At 39.5% G+C, this 15,719-nt stretch overlaps 1 protein-coding gene across 1 annotated transcript in view; it reads right to left on the bottom strand.

Moving 5' to 3' along the window:
- Window positions 1–11,089, bottom strand: part of LOC131427585 (exportin-1) — a 35,586-nt gene extending 24,497 nt beyond the window's left edge. The window contains exons 1-2 of the mRNA XM_058590921.1: window positions 10,894–11,089; window positions 125–527 (exon numbers count right to left, since the gene is read on the bottom strand). The gene's annotated coding sequence lies outside the window, so the exon portion shown is untranslated. The remainder of the gene's footprint in view (window positions 1–124; window positions 528–10,893) is intronic.
- Between the last annotated feature and the right edge of the window lie 4,630 nt (window positions 11,090–15,719).

Genomic DNA, 15,719 nt, shown 5'->3' with positions numbered 1-15,719 from the left:
CTCACACGCTTCTTTCGTTTTTGACTTGTCGCACACGCTCGCTTCTTCCGCGCGCTCGTTTATTCTATCTTTCGCACCACTCGCACGCTCGCAGACGTTGATTTGATGGTTGCACGATGCTTACATTGAATGTCCTTTCAGCTTTACACTTCTTATCCAACACGACACGACCTCTTTATTGCGGGTGCTCCGAATACTCGCGCACACTTTAAACAGCACACCGCTCCACAGCTTTCGATTTTACTAACGAATGACCCCCAAGAGAAACGGACGTCCGCAATCTTTCTCAAAAATCATTCACACTCGCAAACTCACACTCTCGATCCTGGCACACGGTGCACGCGCAACCAATTCGTTCCGGTGTCCTTTCCAGTGCTTCCGCTTCACCCAGGTCAACAGAGAATGAAAATCTGACAAGCTGGTACACTGCTCGCTGTTTGCACTTCTATGGTTGATGTTACCCTCGGCTGCTTCCGGATTTCGGTCGATGTTCTCAGGTATACTAAACGCATCAACATTCAACAGTCCTGCAGGTGGTAGAAAACGTGGTTTTATTGGTATGTGACTAAAAAACTAGAATATTACAAGGTATAGATTCGACAATTCCCTGTGTATGTATGAACATGTGCGGCTGCTTCAACGAGAGCTACTTGGTCGGTACCAGGTCAACTGACATAATAGTCAAAATTCACAAATCACAGTGGTCATAATGACAGAATTATGGATATCATTATCATTAGAGACTCCGTTATTGATCAGAACCAATATTGAGCATGCAAAATGTTTTCTTCAAAACTACAAAAGACCGAACATCACTAAAAACCGAAGCACAAAAGGCCGAAAGCTACAGTAGCTGTCATTTTAAAAAAAGATAAGGCAAACACGTGGATTGCGTGGATTTGCGTAAGTCCGAACGATTTCGGTCTTTTGTGATTCGGTCTTTTGAGGCAAAGCAAAGTTTTGGTATTACATTCCTTTTGTGAAATTTGGCCTTTCTGTTTCAACAGACTTCGCAGCCGATTCTTAGCGTACAGAATCATTGCATGGCTAGTACTACGATCCTATTGACACTGTGAATCCTATCAGATCGGGGCTCGAACATATGACAACTGGCTTGTAAGACAAGCGCCGTATGCATTGAATCGCCAACCCGGGGTCTTTTGAAGCGCTCCTCCAGAAACAACGTACTTGGGAATAGCACCCAATAGTCCCAATGCAGATCTACTTAAGAATAGATACCGAGGAATCCTCTGCATTCCCATATGCGTCACAGGAAGAGGTTGTTTGCTGGTAAATTTCCGAATATAACTGTTGTGTTTATTGCTCTGGGTAGCCAGCTACCGAGAATACGTAGAAATTTGATCGTGTTTTGTATTAACATGTGCTTCCTACCAGTGGCGTCTCGTGGCATAATTCAAGGATTGTGCATCAGATGTAATTGTTCGTTGTAAGTGAAAACCAAAGATTAAGGAATTGATAGTCGCTTGTGTTTGTCAATACAATGAAACATCGATATACTTCTGAATGGACATTTTTTTCTTTAAACTTATTTGGTATCATCGATGCAATAGAAAACATTCGCGCGCTTCACGTCGAGCAAATCTGTCAATAACGTCATCAATAGAACCGCTTCGACGTTGCAACTGAGACAGCTTAGGATGCCAGGTCATTTTTTTTAATCGATGCTTGAATCAAAAATCAGTCTGAGTAAAAAAAGGTCCCGTTACTTTCGAACGCTCTGTAGGACACTTCGTTTTTACTAGCAATTTGAAGACTTTTAGAGGCTTATTGTAAGTCTGTGATTTCATTTCAGAATTCTGCCATATATATCTGTGGAACTCAAATGAATCTGTGAACCTGGCATCTCTGAAGATAGCAATTTGTTTTCAACTGCCATAAGCAGGGTTTGGATGAACGAAGCAGTAAAGATGAGTTTACATGCTTCAGGGCATATGACATTCATAAATATACCTACTTTATGAACCATGTCGCCTTTGAGGAAGCGTGAGCCTTGTTCCTTTATTGGAATGGCTGTCCATGCACGAGAATGGAAGAGAGCAAACAATATTCACCCATACTAGTAAGAGACAAGAGCAAGCAAACTATTCACTAAGCTAAAAAGTGATGAAGATTATATATTCAGTTTTCGCTAACAGACTGATGACTGGCTTTTAACTGTCGAATGTTTCTCCGAGGTCCGAACGCGATTCACATTTGTTCATTTTGAGTGCACTGCCACCGCTAGAGCGTCTATTAGAATAAAGGTTTTGCTCTAAAGGGGACATGTGTTTTTCACAGCTCTCACAGCTCATAGTAATACACAATGAAAATTCAATAAAAAAAAAGTTCAATGCGCAATACTGATGAGGATTCTTTTTTTTTATCCTACTGGTTGATTAACTATAAAAAAGATAAGGCAAACACGCAAATTGCTGCCGCAGCACTTAACGTTCCCCTGTCTAATAACTCATTGAACTGCATCAATATTGACGAAGACTCAATACGGACGGCAATTGTAGGAATGAAAGCCTCAAATTCTCCAGGCCCTGATGGAATACCGGCAGTTATTCTTAAAAAGTGCTCGCGTGGAGTAATCGCTCCCCTCTGCAAATTGTTTCGAATGTCTCTCGCTACAGAAGCTTTCCCCAATTTATGGAAAGCTTCCTTTATGTTCCCAGTCCACAAGAAAGGCGATAAAAAGGATATTAACAACTACCGCGGTATCACTTCCCTCAGCGCTATACCAAAGCTGTTCGAAAAGGTTATACTGACACCAATTTTCAATCACTGCAAGCAATATATCGTCGATACTCAACACGGTTTCATGCCTAACCGCTCAACAACCACAAACTTACTATCGTTTTTGTCTTATGTGTTTGATACAATGTCTAACGGTTTACAAACGGACGTTATCTACACAGATCTTTCCTCCGCTTTCGATATAATCAACCACGACATCACGGTTGCTGAGTTGGACAGACTTGGATTCAGTTCGAACATTCTTCGTTGGTTGCAGTCGTATCTTAGGAATCGTCGTTTAGCAGTTAAAATTGACGACCATACTTCCGGAGAGTTCCTCGCATCATCCGGAATACCACAGGGAAGACATCTAGGACCGTTAATATTTTTACTGTACTTCAATGATGTCAATTTTGCCTTGGAAGGTCCTCGCTTATCGTTTGCTGATGATGTCAAGATCTATCACATCATCCGCAACTTAGAAGACGCAGCCTTTCTCCAGAGGCAATTGTTAATCTTCGCAGATTGATGTAAAGTTAACCGTATGATTGTAAATGCAGACAAATGCTCGGCCATTACGTTCACGAGGAGAAAAATGCCATTGCATGTCGAATACTTTCTGGATGGATCCTTGATTGGAAGATCTACTAGCGTTAAGGATCTTGGCGTCCATCTCGATGAACAACTTACATTCAAGCATCACATCAGTTACATTGTAGCTAAAGCTTCCCGTAGCTTAGGATTCTTAATGAGAATAACTAAGCACTTTACAGACATACACTGTCTAAAATCGCTTTACTGCTCGCTTGTTCGTTCAACTCTCGAATATTGCTCGGCAGTTTGGAACCCATGCTACCTGAACGGTGCTCATAGAATTGAGGGAATACAGCGCAGATTCGTTCGCTTCGCTCTTCGTCGATTGCCGTGGACCGATCCTCATCAACTACCTAGTTATGAAAGTCGCGGGTTATTAATGGGTCTCGACACATTACAAGTGCGACGAGAATTATCACGCGCTTTGATAATAGCAGATATATTCAACGGTAGGATCGACTGTCCCGTTTTGCTCAACGAAATTAATATTAATGTGCGACCCAGAGCTCTCCGCAACAGTGCTTTTCTTCGACTTCCTATACGACGTACCAACTATGGCGCAAACGGTTCTATTATTGGTTCACAGAGATCGTTCAACCGCGTTTCATCTGGGTATGATTTTAATGTGTCACGAAGCAGAATACGTACAAATTTTCTGAATATTATTAGGAATTATCATTAGGACCAAATTGTGTCTGTTGATTGTAAATAAATAAATAAATAAATAAATAAATAAACTATCATGCACTATTTCGATCAAACCCAATTAAACGCTATTCAGCAGAAATTTGATTTACAGGAGCTAGTTTCTTTCTAGCAGTTAGCAAACGAAGCGTTTGTTTGTTTGCAGTATTTTCTGAGATCGCCAGATTGCTAACGCTAATCCTTCTCTCCTGCTATTTATGTTTATAATAATCAAGTATAGTTAAGAATTCTTACCCTCTACTAATTTGACACGAATTAAATGATATGTGATATGCAACCGTTTCAGTGGCATAAAGTCATCATTAACAGCCGTTCGCGTTCGGAGAGCCAGTCATCACTCTGTTAGCGAAAACTGAATATATAATCTTCATCACTTCCTAGCCCCGTAAAGAGAGTTCGCTTGCAATGAATTGTTTTGTGAGAAGAACGACGTTCAGACCACGAGAAAGAAAATTCTGTTCACGGCTTCTGTGCTTCATGAAGACTCTAAAACCAGCGCACTGTACCATCTGTGCATATGTGGAATATATTTGCTTCCACTAGCGTTTTGTTTTTGTGGTTGTTTTTGAGTGGAAAGACGTCCTCATTGTGAGCGGTGGAATTGTTCGTTCATAATGCAATGGAAACTATATATATTCATTCACCGGTGAATGAATATTCCAAACCCTGGCCATAAGCATAAGCCACTGAAGCCTCTTCTGAAGGTGTGCATACAAGCTTTCACAGAGCCAACCGCTAGTCGCGTGCAACCGTAGTAGGCTCAAGAGGGAATCAGTGAATAAACGTCGTTTGCGGAGAACCTCTTTCTCCGGGAAGCTATTCGTCGGAGTAGTCTAGATCCTTCGTCGGGGACTAGACGAGTAGTACGAAAAACTGTTAGGATCGTCGGGGCGCCAGTGAACCGGAAGCTATCCTCCAACCGGAATCACTGGATCGACCCAGGCAACCTCTCGGTCGGACGTTGACGGGTATCGAAAGCGTCGGTTTCGGGAGAGCCTTCTTCGTCGGGGAACTCTCCGCCGGTGTAGGCTAGATCCTTCGGCGGGGGCTAGTCGAATAGTCGCCACAACACCGATTCGAGTCGTCGAGGCCCCAGCGAACCGGAAGCCATGCTCCAATCGGAATCACCGGACCGACCTCGGCACTCCATCGGCTGTTCCGTGTGGTGTAACAGAGAACTCGGTTTCGGGAAAACTTCCTTCGCCGGGGAACTCTCCGTCGGAGTAGTCCAGAACTCTCCGTCGGTGTAGGCTAGATCCTTCGGCGGGGGCTAGTCGAGTAGTCGCCACAACACCGATTCGAGTCGTCGAGGCGCCAGCGAACCGGAAGCAATGCTCCAACCGGAATCACCGGACCGACCTCGGCACTCCTTCGGGTGTCCCGTGTGGTGTAACAGAGAACTTGGTGTCGGGAGAACTTCATTCGTCGGGGAACTCTCCGCCGAAGTAGTCCAGATCATTCGTCGGGGACTAGACGAGTAGATCGTGGCGTAATACCGCTAGAATCGTCAGGGCGCCAGTGAACCGGAAGCTATCCTCCAACCGGAATCACTGGATCGACCCAGGCATCCTCTCGGTCGGGCGTTGACGGGTATCGGAAGCGTCAGTTTCGGGAGAGCCTTTTTCGTCGGGGAACTCTCCGCCGATGTAGGCTAGATCCTTCGGCGGCGTCGTCGAGGCGCCAGCGAACTGGAAGCCATGCTCCAACCGGAATCGCGGGACCGACCTCGGCACTCCATCGGGTGTCTCGCGTGGTGTAAGAGAGGACTCGGTGTCGGGAGAATCTCCTTCGCCGGGGAACTCTCCGTCGGAGTAGTCTAAATCCTGTGTCGGGGACTAGAGATACTTGTAATTTCAAGCGGCTAGAGATACTTGTAATTTCAAGTGTATATGAGATGTGTGTGAATACACGCAATTTCGGTGCACAATAAATAAAATAAATTAACTCTTGTTAGGAAAAAAAAATGTATAAGTGATTTAAGGAAAAAAACTAACATTATGTATCTCGTCCTTTTTGTAAGCTCACATTTATATCTCGTCCGAGACAGTCGATAAAATTAATTGTTAAAAGCCTGGACGATTAAAACAAATAACAAAGCAATATGGACAACATGACGTTCAAAATAAGAACGAACAAACGGCAGTGATAATATTGCGAAAAAAACTACAAGGATCAGCCCCACGGGGTTGTTCGAGCCATTGATGTGGAACAAGAAAACCAGAATTTCTAACGATCTACAATAAAACAGTTCAATCAATCGTCACACTTTTAAATCCGCAATTGCACGAGAGTCTGCTTAGGTTGATTTTGATTAGGAACCAACACCAAACATCGTTTGTCTTCATTTGTATTTGTTTTATAGCCGACGAAATTACACCAATATCCCAAATGTATGCAATTATATCTTTGTACATACTTGCGATTTCGATATTTAAGCTTCTTTCTCTTCGCCAAGCTTGTGTTCTCTACCATTCTGCGATTTCGATTGAAGCGATAAACCTTTTCTCGTTATCAATCGAGTTCATCTTATATAAATGAGTAGTTAATCTTAAGCAACTCAAAATTTATCCTGGGGTAGTTGTAAATTTCTCAGGCGAAACGACATAACATACGAGCTTGCATGACACAAGATCAAAGCAAAGCCTTGGTATTACATTCCTGTGGTGGAATTTGACCTTCTGTTTCGCAGCCGATTCAGAGTGTACAGAGCCATCGCATGGCTAGTGGTACGATTCTACTGACACTACGAATCCTTCCAGGTCGGAGCTCGAACATACGACAACTGGTTTGTAAGACCAGCGCCCTATGCATTGAACCGCCAACCCGGGGCGACACCAGATCAGAGCATACCAATTAAAGCTTCAAATCGTTTTATGGCACTTTTTGACTTGCTGTTTAGCAACAATCTTATACCTCTAGCATGCTACGCGTAGGACTGAAACGTTAGCTATAATTTAGCTTCTATTTATAGATTCGCGTGCTTCCAACAGCTTCGCTTTTGCGAAGACCGACCAATCAGAGCGATGCTTTCCCTTTAATATATCGCTTACTCCTTCAAAACCGTCGTCTATGGCAGGGAAATCCAGTGTGCCGGAGATTTTTAGCAGACAAAATAGGACACTACTAGCTATTAATCAAAACTTCAATCATATATAATTGAAAATACGTGGATTGATACATTCAAATCGAAACTAAAATTGATACACAATAGACTGATCTGTAAGTGTTTAAAACCTGACCACATTTCTACGTGTATTTTTCCTTGAGTTTCTGATTTGCACCCCTATATAGAAAATAGAGATGTGTTCCACATCAAAAATACTGCCGCTGTTGATTTTAAATGGTTTCCTATTAGGCTGTCTACTTAACAGCTTTTACTTTAAAAACGAACGCTCTTCGATCTAAAAAAAAGTTCTAAATTTGGCTAAAACCATTTTGTACGTTATGTCAGTTTCGGAAGTACCGGAAATAGTGATCGAAAGTGGTTGTACGATTTTTGCTAGAAAAAAAGCAATAAAATTGTTTCCCAGGAAAGTACCATTATCCAAAACACCACATTCACGAAAGCACTAATCATTAGAAGACATGCAACAGAATGTACCATTCCCCAGAAAGTCATCACCCAGAATAAATAAATATTCAGCAACTATTTCCTCAGAACAGAACAATATGCCGAAATTTTCAATTTCAGTCCTTTAGTCGCTATACCAAAGCTGTTCGAAAAGGTTATACCGACACCAATTTTCATTCACTGCAAGCAATATACACCCCGATTCTGAATTTCGTTCGAATCGGTTTATTTCGATGGAATGCGAAAATTGCGAGTTCGAGTTTTCCATACAAAATCATCACTCGATCGAATAGCAGAATGCAAATTTTGACATTCGATCGAACTAATCCGATTCGATCGAAATACAGAATAGGGGTGATATTGTCCATACTCAACACGGTTTCATGCCTAACCACTCTACAACCACAAATCTACTATCGTCTTAAGTGACTGATGCAATATCTGACGGTTTACAAACGGACGTTATCTATACAGATCTTTCCTCTACTTTAGATATAATCTACGATATTGAGCAATTTTGCCTCATATACAGTTATTCTTGCAATAAGAAAGTGAAAACCGCTTAGAACAATTGTCTAGAATTTATTCAGTTTGTTATTGCCTTAACCCAAGAAGCATGAGTCATTTGTGGAAAGAAATCATTCTATGCTGAATGTAAACATATGTTTGCTTCCTTTCTAACTTGTATTGTTTCCATGACATTTTGTCGAAACTATTCGACGCTTATTAACAGAGGGTCAATAAAATTACATTATTACTGAACCTACTGGTTCACGATTACTGACCCAACATTTTTCAAATAATCATATGGGACATTGTAATCTTGAGTTTATCTTTGATCATACTTCCGAAGATCTCCTCGCTCCTCATCCGGGATACCACAGAGAAGTCATCTCGGAACGTTAATATTTTTACTGTACTTCAACGATGTCAATTTTGCTCTGAAAGCCCCTCGCTTATCGTTTCAAGATCTACCACATCTGCAACTTAGAAGACCGTACGATAGTAAATCCCTTTACTGCTCGCTTGTTCGTTCAACACTCGATTATTGCTCGACAGTTTGGAACCCCTGCTACGGTGCTCATAGAATTGAGGCAATACAGGATTTGTTCGCTTTGCTCTTCGCCGATTGCCGTTGACTGATCCTAATCAACTACCTAGTTACGAAAGGACCAAATTGTGTGTTGATTGTAAATAAATAAATCGTCGATAGACGGCCTCTACTGCATAAACAATCAAATAGAAGGTGCATGAAAAAAATGAAAAAAACTATGGTCCACCCACGCTAGACAAAAAGTGTGCAACTCTCCAAATAATCAGAGGAACGTACCATTTGAGCCAATTGGTTCTGAGGTTTTTAAAAAATACCAGCAAATGTAGCCAGGTCTTTTCTGGTGTTGATATCCAAAAGCTTTAGTCCTAAACTGCAGTTGTATGCATAATTGCACAATTTTCTATGGGATTCCCAATATATGGGACATTTATGCGGCAGTATAGTGTTATTTAATCGAATTTCTCTCGTTCAATATGCAATATGAACATTCTACAAATAAGCCTAATCAACAGCAGAATGTCTGGGGGCTTTACCACAAAATTTGAAGTTTTTTTTTCTTTAACGACCAAAACCATCGAGTAAACAAGTGCAACTAAACGCCATGTGTTCAATTTTAAAAAATGTGATCGTCAAATTTCGAGTTTATAAGACCGAAATTATTATTTTTTTCATCCTCCATCACAGCCGCACATCTTGCGGCAATAAACTTCTGCAAATGAAGACCAATTTCCATTTGCGTTTTTTTTTGTCTCCTACTCACAGCTTCGCTGCTGCTCATCCCGTGATTTCACATTGACACACAGATTAAATTTTGTTTTACTACTATACGATGGTATGCGTCATCGTTAAGGCAGCGTCACTAATAAACAGAAACCATTCAAATGACAAAGCTTAGCTAACAGTAGACAGTGGACTGAAAACTGAATTATCTACCATTTTTGCTCTGTGATCGAAAGGTCTTTAACCTTAAAAATCGTACATGTAAATATGGTACAATTTTCCGAGCAAACATTTCGGCAGGAGTTACGGAATTCTCATGAATCATCTATGGGGATCGGGAGATACAAATTTCATCACTGCAAAACGCGTTCACAAAGTCACACGGCTATGACACAGTGAATGGAACCCAGTGGAAAAGCTCACAAAGAACGGGAAAAAAATGATTGTCACTTTCCCACTTTTGCCCTCGCTTGTACTAGTTTCACTGCAGAGTAGTTTCAACTCATTCAACACCGCATGATAATATTTTAGGTGCTATATTCATTTCAAACCATAACATTTGAATTACGTTTGCGAATTGATAACAGTATTGTCTATTAGGTTTCTATCTTATCCGTGAAATTTAGAGTAGCAACATAAGCAAAAATGAAAATAAAAACAAACGGCATTCATTGGCAGTTTCACTGCTCTTAAAATTTACACAATTTACTGCTCAAGCTTTTTTTTATAAGTCATTCGGTAGCAAAAATGTTTTTTTTCTTACGATATGCAATGTACATCCAAAATTATGCAAATTTCTTTTGATGATTATCCCATAAACACATATTTATACAGGAATTGCAACACCGAATATTGGATTATCATCACTTGTGAAAAACTTCGGTATTTACTACAATATTTGTCGATTCCAAAGATATAACCAACTTAAATAAATGATTTTACAACAATTCAACATTAAAAACAAACAGTAGTAGATTTTACGGGCTGACAGCACTGTCACTATAGTCTAACGGTGAGCATTTTCGCTTGTATGTGAAGTGACCTAACCTACATTAGCACGAACAGTCCAACGAGCGGATCACAGTGAGCAGTGAGAACACGAGAATGAGCAGTAAGGAGCAGATTTCGATGAAGAAAAAACTACGTCAAAAGGACGCAATTACGTATTACATGGTTAGAAGAGATGCACATAGTCCTGTTTTCTTCATGATTTGCCATTGCATCCGAAACATGGTCAATTGATCCACGTTTAATTGCAGAAAACAGTGCGAGCAAAACGATCTGCTTCGATGTTGTTTATGGTGAAATTCCACACCCGCGAAGAAGATCCGGACTGAAACACATTGAAGCAGCAGCACATTTTTTCAGACACATTTTTCACACCGTATGCGGTGTTATTCGCAATAACTTCACTTTTTGCACATGATGCGCTTCCATCTATTTACGGGAAACACATTTTTGGTTATTTCGATGTCTAATTTACCCACTAAATAATAGAAAATTTCCTTACTTTTCCAATCGTGACAAAGTCAACAAGAACGCATTCACTCACACATTGCAATCGCTCACTTCTTTTCAAGAGTTCACATCACTCGATCGCACTGCGAAGCATCTTCTGCCGTTTGGCTACCTCTGTTCGCACGCACTCGTCGTTTAGTTGGACGAAGAAAACGCAAAATCGAAACGTTGATGGCCGCCTATACGGCCAATGGATTCGATAAATGACAGGTATGCTCGAAGTAACGAAGCAAATACGCAATATAACAGTGTCTCTTTTACACAATATGAGACATCCATAAGCACTAATGATGTCACCGGCACCACCAATACTTCGGAAACACTCAACTGTCTGATTGTGTGATATATACATCTTACTTTGGTAGGCCAATCATTTAAACAGGGTTGACAGCTATTTTTGTTAATATAATTCATATGAAATATTTATGATTGTTATCTATGTCTAAATTCACTTCGAAGTGCGAAGAATTACTCATCAAATGCATCAGATGATTAGATTACTGTCCATCGTAATTAATCATTCTTGGCGCGAACCTAAATTGGCCTTTTTCAATTTGATTTCGTTAAAATATTGTAAATATTTTGTAACTCTGGCACCTCTTGCTTTCAGCGCGAAATCGAATCAAGGTATATATAGGAAAACAATTTCAAACTTGAGGTGGGAATTTGTCTCGCTGTACACTGTGCGTAAAATGTATCAAATAATCACATGAAATCTGTATCGAAGAATGAAACTTTTAAAAGTGATCTAAAGTACACACACTTAAATTTTTTAGCTGAGTCTCGGCAAAAAAATGCCGAGATTCGCACAGCCGAGTAATCAGCAATCATCTCGGCAAAAATAAAATAACTGAGCGTCTCGGCACCCTCAAATTTGCCGAAATCGCCCAAGGGGGATGACAGTATTGAAATAATTCTGGTTTCGAGTAAGAAGCTAATTTTGAGACGCAAAATTCACTTCAATGAATTGAAACAAGTAATAATTCTTGAAAATGTATTTTATTCTTCCTTAATGTAAACGAAAGATGGTATATCCACACGCATCTCTATATTTACGGCACACATCTTTATCAAGAGAAATGTTTGACAGCTTAGCAACAAATTGGTATCTGTGAAGTTTTCATAAGAGATTTTTTCTCTGTTTCATAATTCGCAATTAAAATTCTAACTAATGAGGATGTTTATAAATATGTGATTAAGTCGATTACTCGTTTATGATGGAATGATTTAAACGCCGAATAATTTTTACAGATGATACGTGACTCTTTTAATCTTGATCGGGTGCGTCTTGAGATTTCTAGAAATTTTAATCAAAACAAAAATGACAGATTTATACGTTTTAAAATATCTTATATTGCATAGTTACATAGTAGGAACAAACCCGGATTGGCACTTCAAAGTGTAGAGAGACCATTTTGCAAAAGCATATGATTTTGACTTCAATGAATGAAATCGTAGTTGTTTCTAAATTTCTGTACAATTTGGTAAATAAGGGACCTTGTAGTCTTCATGTTTTCAAGAACAAGTTATTCGAAATTATCAGACAGCAGGCATTTCCGTTAATGTATTCATTTTATTTAACCAGATAATTAATTTATAACGGAATATTACAATTATGGTAATTCACGACGTGTATGATGATCACATGCGCATTTTTTTTATTGTATATTGTAATAACAGTTGCAACACTGTGTCCTGAATTGTCAAACATGGTAACAATAAAATTTTACATGTTTCAACTAACAATCCTACAAAGGAAGTGTTTTCAAATAAAAAAAATTGCATTGTTATATTGTATTAACAGTTTACCAAGTTTTGAGCAAATGTTCTTTGAGAGGTATGCTGATGCATGAAAGCGATCATAATGTGATCTAATTTAATTTTGTCCAAATTAACGACAGTCCTTTTAGCAGAATGGGACTAAATTTCATTATATCAAACGTATTCTAATCAGAGAGTGAGCGTCCATGTTTGTTCTGCACACCAAAAACTTCAGGAATTACTAATATATTAATATATGGTCGCATTAGCCGAACTTACAACTTTGGTAACTGTACAGTTGAATCAATAAATCAACTCCGACAAAATATATGAGAAAAATCAAGTATAAGTTGATTAATTAATCATTTTTCTCACTATAAATTAATCCAACCAGCAAGCAGCTTCAAGATATTTTCAAACATGAACATGGAATTACCTTGTCCGTCACAACAACGATATTGTTATATGAGTTGTCATAGCAGTAATCATGGAAACCAAGCGATAAATTGACAAACTATTCATGAAAATTCTAGATAAATGAATAATAATCCCAAAGTGATTGGAAAAGCAAAGCTTACTTCTCATAGTCTTGGTATATATAGATAAATTAGACGTATGCGATTCAAGTATTGCAAAGTGGAATAAATATTTTGTCAGTTATAACAAAATGAATTACTGTCATTCCCCCCGAAATCGCCAGCATAATATTTACTGTTTGCTCAGTGAAACGTTCGCTGAATATTCGGCAATCCAATAAAACGAAAAAATGAAAAAAACAAATTACCGAATCATCAGTAATTAAAAATCTAGTCAATTAATTTTGTTTGTAATTTCTAAACATTATAAACACACCATTCAGGATCAAAATTTCATTTTATTAACACTTAAAGGAGGCTTACAAATTTGTTGCCAGTAGTGCTTAAAGCCTCTACCTTAAAACATGTAGCATAATAAAAAGTGGCGTTTCCGGATGCGGCCACCTTGAGTCGAGCTGGAAATATGAAAATAAAAATAAACATACAAAAATTTTCAATATTTAATGATGCATATACGGTATTGTTCAAAAAATAAACTTACTTTGATCTATTGAGTTTGTCCATGCACTGGGTTATTTTTTCGCATATCCCCCAAAGTTTTGTCTCGAGGAGCCCTGTGTTGGGTGTTTTTCCCTTATAATGTGATCTGATAAAGTCGCTTTTTATAAAGCGAAACATGTCACTATATTTATTCAATATTTTTACTTGCAAGTGGTTCCACGTTTCTTCGAAGATTATCCATTTTTCCACTCGAGAATTTCATCAGAAAATAATCGCGCAATGCGAAGCGAAAATGTAACGCAGCAATAAATGACAGCTGTCGTGCTGAATCTCGGCAACAGCTAGCGCATATTCCGAAATCTCGGCAAACGTCTCTGCTGATGTCGGCATATCTGTTGTTTACTGATAAATTCAGCAAGCAATTAAGCCAAATTTCGGCAAAGTGAAGCATTTTACCGAAATATCAGTAAATGCATTTAACGAAGTTCAGAAACATGCGTATTGATTACTGAGCAATCAGCAAATTTAGGTGTTGCTGATCAGTTTCGGCATTTTATTATGCCGAGCTCAAGAAAAGGTTTTAAGTGTGTATGTACCAACAGAATAAAAAAAAAATTTTGACAACCGGACTCTCCAGACGCGCGCAATTGAAAAATTCCGGGAACTTTTTGAACAGACCTCGTATATGAATCATCTATGTCGCTAGAATATTGTTATTGGTATAATGCCGTTTGGTATAATGGTTATTTGGCATAATGGTTATTTGGCATAATAGTTATTTAGCATAATGATCATTCGGCATAACAGATCAACATGCTGCTTAATAGAATTTGTTCTAATTTACTGCGATTTTGAAAGGTCTAATGCGGCTACGCCTCAACATTTTTAATGACCTGCTGTCCGATCTCGCTGCCGCTCGTTCGGACTTAACTGAGGGATAGCCCCTAGCTTTGGGTAATCCGGGCAAACGCCCGCCACTAGACAGAGTTGATTTCTGCGAGGGCCGGCGCCGGCACACTCGCGGCCTTCGGCCGTCGCGATCTGAATCATCTATGACGAACAGAATATTGTGTTAGCATTAAATAAGATACTTATATAAATGATAGTGTGCTATTCAGGCCCGTGCTCAGGAGGGGGGGGGGGGGGATAAATCAACCTTTCTTTAAAAGTTCCCCCCCCCCTCGAAATACCGCAGGCATGGTGCAGTAATTTGGACCTTACAAGCAGGTAACAAAGTTTATGCGAAGGTCTACCAAAGTAACTCAAAATGGAAATGGGCTCCTGGGGTTATCATTGAAGCTATCGGCGTAAACTTTAACGTTCTTCTGAATGACTGGCATGGGAGAAGGAAACTCATCAGATCACATGAAAATTAAATTAGGCATCGCTAAGCAAGAAGATGAATCTCAAAAAAATTCTCCACTCAACATTTTCGTCAAAAAGTTTGGATTGTAAGTTACCCCGATTCCAGTGCCTCGAGAACCTGAATCCAAAGACGAACCAAATCCCGATGATTCAGTTCTACCTGATATAGGAACTTCTGGTTCCACTCTGAACGAACAGAACCGGCCAATTGTTCAGTCGGATACTAATCAGGAACCAAGTACAAACCGACCGAAACATATGATCCAGATGCAATCAAGACTGGAACCTTCTCTGGTATTCTGAAAATAACTAAGGAGGAATGTTGGCCACTAACATTATAATGAAGTACAACAAGACTATATGCGAAAACAGATACCCAATTTAAAGAAGCTATGTTTGGGTTTGAACCCATAAAACCCCTCCCCCATGTATACGCGTCTGATTCTAGTAGATGCTTTTCTGGTAAAATATCTGTTCCTATGTTGTTTCGGTATTATTTTCCATTTTGGAGAAACAGTTTCTAGGTATTTGCTTCTTCTGGGAGATGGCATTCTGGGGAATGGTACATTCTGTTGTGTCTTTCTACTAATTAGTACCTTTGTGAATATGGTTTTCTGGAGAACGGTACATTCTGGGGAAAATACTTCGTTGCTTT

This window comes from Malaya genurostris, chromosome 2 (assembly GCF_030247185.1).
Source record: "Malaya genurostris strain Urasoe2022 chromosome 2, Malgen_1.1, whole genome shotgun sequence".
Lineage (NCBI taxonomy): Eukaryota > Metazoa > Arthropoda > Insecta > Diptera > Culicidae > Malaya > Malaya genurostris.
Note: the sequence above shows the minus strand (reverse complement) of the source record. Positions and strands in the feature narration are given on the sequence as shown.